We start from the raw sequence: 8,661 nt of genomic DNA, 5'->3' as shown, positions 1-8,661 counted from the left end.
ATGGCTTTAAAATAGCATCAGTGGCCAAGGAATCCCTGAGCCACGCCATTGGCTATTGAATTAAGTTCAGATCATAGATTAACCATTTGTGACTTATGGTAAGAGACTGAGTGTGTCATAAGGAGTTGACAGCTGATCACTATGCATGCCAGCAGATTGGTAAACAATCAAAATGGAAATCAAAATTAGGTGGTGAAAAACAAAGATTCCCATCAAAATCAGAGCAAGATTTCTGAAGAGATCCAAGATTGTGCTGAGATTATTCCCTTCCTGGAATTTTTTTTTTTTTCTGGTATTGGGGATGCCATGATGTGTTATCCAAATCCTTGAGACAGAGGCACTCATTTCCCCAGATGCCAGAAGCAGTCGCTGTGGAAGTTTTTTGCCAGTCGACTCTCTCTCTGGGAACTGCCCTCATCAGAGGTCACCTCACTTCACCCAAGGTCATTTTGCTTCATCTGGAATCAGGCTGTCTCATCTGAGATCACCTTGCTTTAAAGGGGTAGCCCACTTCTGGGGCCCGAGTTGTGTGGGAATGCAAAGATCTGGCACCTTCCCTCCTCATCTGGGGCAACTTGAAAGGGTTATCTCAGCTACAGAGTCTCCTGCAGGATTGACTGAGGCCTCTGGTACAACTGCAACAAAATCCATTCCTTCCCTTTGGCCAATCCTGATTCCTTCTCTTCTTACACATACTGTTCTAAGCAAACTAGAATAAACTTCCTGCACAAAATTCTCCAGTTGAGAATCTTTTTCCACGGAACTCACCCTAAGATATCTGGTAATATGAGTGATCTCTTCATAAACATGCCTGATTAAGGAGTCATAGCAAGAAAACTAAGTAAATTTTCCACATTGCTAAAGGCATTAGTATGGACTATATACTGATGTGGAATGATCACTATTTGGACATTTTATCAAAACTTTTGATTACTGAACCAGAGTCAGCATGTACAGAAATTTCCGGTGGGATTAAAAGCATTCTTTGATGCTGCCCTATTTAACATAGAACAATAACTTAGACTAGCACTTATTTACTCTTTATGCTTTCAAGAAAAAGGCATGTTGTGTCTACCATATACAGATACAATCTCTGATGTCATGAACTTTCAAATTTTGTAAGTAAACAGACATAAAAGACTTGCTTGTCAAAAATGTAATGGTACACACTGAGAAGAGCTGGCTAATGTGAGAAACAACAGAATCTAGAATAAAGAAGATGCTCACAGTCTGTCCAAATATAACAAGTTGATATTACTAGGAGCACATTAGAGTAAGTTCCTGAAGTCAACTGTATTGATAGGAGATTGGTCAATCTGGCTTAACAATCAAAGTGCAAAAAACCTGGTGATTGGATTCAGCTGAATAGTATCCAGACCAAGAGAGGATTTTTCCACTGTGTTCTGCCACAGGCAGACAGTATGAAGTGCTAGGTTCAGTGCTAGATGCCAACATCAGACGGCATTCAGTGGATGATGCCCAGAATGGTAAAAGATCTGGAAGTTGACTTAGTTGAGGACTAGTTCTCACTGGTGGCTTTTCATAATCCGCAGTTAAAACCAAAGAGCATCACAGAGCCATGTTTCCATTTCAGTGACTGCATTTTAGTCCCCACTGTCCTTTGCACCTGGAATAGTCCTTTCCAGGCTTCAAGAGACAGTTTGAAAGCTCCCTCATTAGTGAAACCCACTCCTCCACACCTGGGGAGCCAGCAGCTCCCTTCTCTGTGCAACAAAAGGACCATGTATCCATATGTCTATCACCGCATTTGTCATGATTCATCTTCCTCTAGTTATGGTAGTCGACACAAGGGCTGCCAGTGTATTGTATCATTGTAGTTCTAGCTTCTAGCACAGTGTCTGATATACAGAAAGCATTTGTCACTATTTGGTAATTGAATGAGATGTGTGAATAAATAGACAAATGAATGATGAACAAATGAAGAAACAAAAACAAATTCGAAATGCAAGAGGGGACAGATTGGAAGTAAGCAGACTTAGAAGAGGTGGAAGAGTCTTCAAGTATTTAAACAGTTATTAAAATATCCTTGTAGCACAATAAAGAAATATGGACTGGCTCATAGTTTAATGGAGTGAATCTGTGATTAATTTAATAACTGTGACCAAAAGTTTCTGATTAATGAATTTCTGGCAATCTGGAAGGAGGTTTCTAGTGATCACTCTGTCTCTAGCCTTATCCTCTTCAGTATTTTTTATCAATGTCTTGAATAAAGGTACAAAAACCATACTGTCAAAATTTATGGATGACATGAAGCCAAGTAGAATAGTAAATAAATTGGAAGACAAAAACAGGATCCAGAAATATCTCAAGAGGCTGGAATTATGAGCTGAGTTTACTAAGTTGACATTAAAAAGAGGGAAATAGAAAGCCATACCATCAGATCCTGAAACAACTGTAAAATAGAAGATGAGAAACGTGTAGCTAAGCTGCAGCATTTGTGAAAATCCACAGGGAATTCAGTTAAGGGTAAGTTCATAATGAGCTCATATCATGAATCGACTTAAAAAAAGTTAATACAAACTTAGGAAACATGATTCGTAGTGCAATATCTGGAAACGTTTTAGAAGGATGTAGGTGAACTGCTGCAAGATGTGTTCAGAGCAGAAAAACCAAATATGGCTAGAGTTCTTGAGACCATGTTGTTTAAGGAAATAAGAACCTGGCAGGGTAAATATGGACACAAGAACATTTAGTGGAGATCCTATTGTTAAAATAATAAGAGCTGTACAATTTGCTTCTAGCACATAGGATCAGACTCTTGCTTGTTGATTTTAAGTGGTAGAATGATGCTTAATGGTAGCAGGTATAGGGAAACTTATTTCAACTGAACAGATGGACGATGGATTCTTAAAGTTGCAGTTGTGCAACCTTGGGGTCGGCCTTTGTGGGAAAAGTGAGCTCTCTTAGAACTAGTGACTAAGGGTTTTGAGACAAATACCCGGTTGGGACCCTCTGGTGTCGATTCACATAGGGCATTGGGTAATTGGAGCCCATGGTCTTTGAGGTTCCTGAGACTCTGATTCTGCTCTGAAAGAGACAAGCTATAAACTCCAAAAATTATGACTAGGATTAATTTGAGGGCAAACCTTCTCAAAATTAAAGTTATTTAAAAATTGAATGAACAGTGATTTTTCTTTCCCTCCAGACGTATTGTTATAATAGGGGATCTTGTATTTGATAGGAAGCTGGAATAGATGATCTTTAAAGTCCCTTCAACATCAAGCATTCTGAAATAAAATGGAAAGACTTGGAACAATCAGAAGCATTGGTTTATAGTCTAAGTTCTGACAGAATGTGACAAGTCATTTAGTCACTCTTAGTCCAATGTGCTCATCTGCAAAATGGGGCTAGCATCACTTCTTTTGCATATCTTACAAGGTTGTTAAAAAGTCAAAGTAGCGTGCCTTGAAAACTGCTAGAAAAGTAGACTAAGTATAATGCAGGATTGATGTGCTCTTGGCATCATTGTGAGTGCTTGACACTATGACACTATTTGGATCTTCTTGCTCTTTCTTTCACCTACATTCCCTGCATCACTCATTCTCCTCTAAGGAGCTGTAATTTATTCTTGCCTGGGAGGGAAAGCACCTGCCTCACTCTTTGTATTGGTCTAGAGCAGAGGCTGACAAGCTTTTCTATAGAGGGCTAGATTGTAAATATTTAGGTTCTGTGGGTTATATGACCTCTATCACAATTACTCAACTCTGCTGATGTAGCATAAAAACAGCTGTAGACAATATGTAAACACATGGGCATGACTATGTTCCAATATAGCTTAATCTACAAAACAGGCGGCTGGCCGGATTTGGACCATGGGCTATAGTCTGCTGATTCCTCATCTAGACAAATGGTTCTCTATTGGGGGTAATTTTGCCCCTTACAGGCATTGTACAACATCTGGAGGCATTTTTGGTCATCACAACTGGGAGTGGTGGTGTTCTTTTACTGTCATCTGGGAGATAGAGAGTGGGGATGACACTGTTAAACATCCCACAAGGGCGCCTGGGTGGCTCAGATGGTTAAGCGTCTGCCTTCGGCTCAGGTCATGATCACAGGGTCCTGCGATCGAGTCTCGCATCGGGCTCTCTGCTCCTTGGGAGCCTGCTTCTCCCTCTGCCTCTCTCTCTCTCTCTCTGTCTCTCATGAATAAATAAATAAAATCTTTAAAATTAAAAAAAAAAAACATCCCACAATACATAGGACAGTCCTCCACAACAAATAATTATCAGATCAAAATGTCAGTAGCGTCGGGCGCCTGGGTGGCTCAGTCGTTAAGCGTCTGCCTTCGGCTCAGGTCATGATCCCAGGGTCCTGGGATCGAGTCCCACATCAGGCTCCCTGCTCGGCAAGAAGCCTGCTTCTCCCTCTCCCATTCCCCCTGCTTGTGTTCCTGCTCTCGCTATTTCTCTCTCTGTCAAATAAATAAATAAAATCTTTAAAAAAAAAATTAAAAAAAAAAAAAATGTCAGTAGCGTCAAGGTTGAGAAACACGGGTCCAGACAAAAGAAATAATCCCTTTTGCTTATCAGAGTTCCTCAGCATCAAACTCAACCTCCTGCTTGACTTCTGGAGCCCCAGAAGATTCAGGTTCGAAGCACTTGGCAAACAAAGGGGGGAATTGTAAATCTTTTGGTGAATTCAGATAAACTGTAAAAGAATTTAATGTTGAAACATTTTCTTTAATAACAGTGTATGCTGCACATAAACTCATAGTTTAAGTTGGTTAGATTAAAAACAAAGGTAGAATTGAGATCATCTAACGCTGAGCAAAAATGTTTGCAGTTGGACTTTCTCAAAGCTTCCTGGATATTTTAGCATTCGGACCATGACTCCCAGATGGCTCACTTCCTGTTGGCTTGACGTTTATCTGCATGTGAGTAGGGCTGGCATCTCCCCCAGGCATTAGCACCCCTGTTATCTAATCCACCCCCTCATCCTACAAACAAGGAAATGGGCACAGAGACGTCAGGTACCTGGCTCTTGGTCACATAGTTATTTAGTGGTAGAACTCATTCTAGAACCATTTTTCTCTGTGAAGCCCCTCTGCACTCCCCCACACCATGTGGGCCCTGCTGTACAAAGAAAATGTTAGTTAATTATCACAAGATAAAGCCTCTCTTGGATATAAAAAATACAAGGACTTTCCCTTTATTCATGGCCTAAATCACGTTTTGGTTAGTGTATAATATCTCAAAAATAAAATGTTTAAAATAAGGCAATAAATTAGGAAAAATGAGTTTAAATGATGTTCACATCCAATTTATACCAGCCCCATAAGAAGGCCAAATTTCATTACAGTGAAACTCAGTATGGCTTATTATATTGAAGTATTCTAACAAAGGTTTATTTAAACATTTTCTTTTGAAGATGAAGTATTTTAGGATGATAAAGATAATTACTCATTGTAAGCATAATGGTCCATTTGACAGAAGGAATTAAATGTAAGGATAATTTCTAATAAAAATTAAAAATCTCTCTTCTACCACCCTACTTTGTATTTTAAAAAGGAGATGGTAAAAAAATGTCCCTTGAGCCACCTCCTCCTAAATCCACTTAACACTGTATAGTCAGGACTCTTCAGTGTTGCTTAGGGCAGTGAGTGAAGAAGAGCCCTGTGTCCTATTGGAACTGCAAGAGGTGATTAGGTCTAGGACAAATGTGAGAAAAAAATAGTGCTATATCCAATTCCAGTTCTTGCCTAGTAGGCTGCAAGATTTTCTCTTCCTGCTGCTTCTCCGTCTCAGGATGGTTATCTACCACAGGCCTTTTCCCATGAAGGAAGAGTGGGGCAGCTCTAAAGGATCCAGAGGGCTGCTGCCCACATCTGTATTTCCATACAGGAAAAGATCCATTGCTTTTCTTCCGTGATGCACAGAATACACTGATACTTTGAGATACATGCTTTGCTCTGTTCTCTTGGACCATGAGGCTCAGCCAACTGAGGCTTCCTTTTGCATGGGCACATGAAGTCCAGTGGGGAAAGTGGGAAGAAGAAATATAGGATTTTAATGTAAGTTGAACAAAACTATTTCCTATGCTAGCCGTTTTGAACATTGATCATGGCCAATTTATCCCCAACTTTCTAGCCCGCCCTCTCTTCTCCAACCCATGTCTACTGCTCTAGTTCTGGTGCCATATTTTCTGTGAAGCGAACTCTTGCATAAACCTCCCAAATTCCCAGAGCTAGAAGAATGGAAGAATAGTTCAATTCATTTCAGTGTATGCACTCAATGGAATAATGTACAGCAATCAAAATGAATGAAGTATAGCTCCAGGCACCATATGGCAGGAAACTTTAGTAACGCAATTACAAATACAAAAGATTGCGAACAGCATGATGCCCTCTTATAAATTAAAAAGAAAATACCTAAACAATATACAGTTAAGAAGTGTGCATAGATATGAGGAAACCAGATAGGTAGGTTGGAAGATAGATCAATTGATAAAGTTATTGATTAATTAATCAATAGATAGGAGATAGGAGGATAAGGAAGGTTATACACTAGTAGACAGAAGTTGTCAGTGTTCTGGCTTCTGTGTTGGGTGGTGTGTTCAAAAGTATGCATTATATTTGGAAGGGGAAAAGAGGGAAGGAAGGAGGGAGGGAAAGAGAAAGAAAGGAAGAATGAGGAAAAAAAAAACACAGGTAGATCATAATTGTGAGAGTGTGGCATGAACCGACAATTGTAATTAATCCCATACTGTGTGATTGAGTTCCAAGCAGAAAAGAAAATCTGACCAGTCATTCTTATAAACTAACCACCTTCCAGGGTTCCCCATCACAAATGCAAGATCCTCCCCCTGATCCCTGCCTAACTTCCAGCATCATCTATGACGGTTGTCCATATGAGCTCCAGCTGCACTTGACTCTGAACCTCCTTCCCCATCCTGACAAGTACTTTCAGACCACTCTGCCATTGGTCCTGCTGTTTCTTCAGCCTATGTCCTCTCTCACTTCTCCACCTAACAAAATCCTGTGCATCCTCCAACCAGCCCACATGTCACCTGCTCTGTGAAAAATTTGCTGACTTCCCTCGAAGCACACCAATCAAGAATGGTCCTGTTCTGGTTATTTGTGTTCATCTCTTTAATAAAGGCTTAGTACATCACATTTTAATTGGTTGAGTGTTGTTGGCCTCTCTTGTATTATGAGATCCTGAAGGACAGGGTTATAGTTTATCCATTTGGTATTCCATGAGGATAGTAGTAGTCTATGCTGTGTAACAAATTACCAAAAATTTAGTGGCTTAAAACTGTTATCTCATAGTTGTGTGGGTCAGAGGTCCAGGTGGGCTTGGCCAGGTTCTCTGCTCAGGGTCTCACAAGGTGTCAGTCAGCCTGGGCTCTTATGTGGAGACTCTAGGGAAGAACCTGCTTCTAAGCTCATTTAGGCTGTTGGCTGAATTCAGTTCCTTGAAGTTATGGGATTAAAGTCCCTGATTCCTTGCTGGCACCCAGCTCCAAAGGATCACCTTCATTCCTTGGCATGTGGCACCCACCATCTTCAAAACCAGTTAAGGCCTGTCAGCTCCCCTTGGTGATTCAGATCACTCTGATACCACCTTCTGTCACCAGCTAGAGAAGGTTCTCTACTTTTAAGGATTCCTATGACAGCATTGGGCCCATATGGAAAATCCAAGGTACTCTGCCTATCTTAAGGTTAACTGCACCATATAACATAACAGAATCACTGGAGTGACAGATACCTCATCGTATTCACAAGTATCTGGAATTAGGGTGAAAAATCTTTAGGAGGCCATTTTAGAAATTTGCCCTGTCACATTCAGTAGCTACAACAGAGAATAAAAAGAAAAGAGAGAAGAGAGAAAAAAGGAAGTCTCTAAAACTTTTTTCACCACATCCCACTTGCCCCACACATATACACATAAGCATCCTCACCTATAATTACAGACTTTGGAACATGCTGGGAAAAACAGTCCACCTTGTTCCCTTATAACCAGGCCTATGTCCTTGGTCCAAAGAGATGTTGGAGAATTGTCCTCAGAAAAGACAAAGAATAAGGATACATTATTAACTTTCACTGATGTCTGTCAAAAGTGAGACCAGGGAAGCACATACAAAAAAATCACCCCAAGGTTCTTGTTAAAATGCAGGGGTCTGCGCTCCACTTCATATCTGATAAATCAGAATCTCTGAGAGTGGGGCCTTTCAATATGCATTTTAAGGTAATCCTTAGGTGATTCTTAGGTAATTTAATATTAGAGAACCACCACTCTGGGTCCCTCTCTTCCTTAGGTGATATTTTTTTATTTTTTGTGCTTACTCATGATACCAGTCAATGTTCCATTGTGCAGTTGATTGCCAACTTTTCTTTAGACCTGAAGTCTGGCAGATAGCTGACTCTACCACTGTCTCACCACTTGCTAGCAGATGGAGGAATAATAACACACACATTCTTGGAGTGATCAATGAATAACTGACCAGGAGTTATTCTGAATGATTGTTTTGGTTTTATAGAAACTAGAAATGGGTCCAAAGACAATGAAAGGAAGGCGCCAGATACTTGACAATGGTAGCCATGACAGGAGGGCAGTGCCTGGCAGGGAGCTGGCTGTCTGCTGGAGAGCTGGGATGCTCTTTGTTGTGACATACAGTATGCTTGCTTAACTGTCCTTTTGT

The sequence above is a fragment of the Neomonachus schauinslandi genome, chromosome 11, assembly GCF_002201575.2.
Source record: "Neomonachus schauinslandi chromosome 11, ASM220157v2, whole genome shotgun sequence".
In the NCBI taxonomy this organism is placed as follows: domain Eukaryota; kingdom Metazoa; phylum Chordata; class Mammalia; order Carnivora; family Phocidae; genus Neomonachus; species Neomonachus schauinslandi.
The sequence above is the reverse complement of the archived record's forward strand: the minus strand, read 5'-3'. Positions refer to the sequence as shown.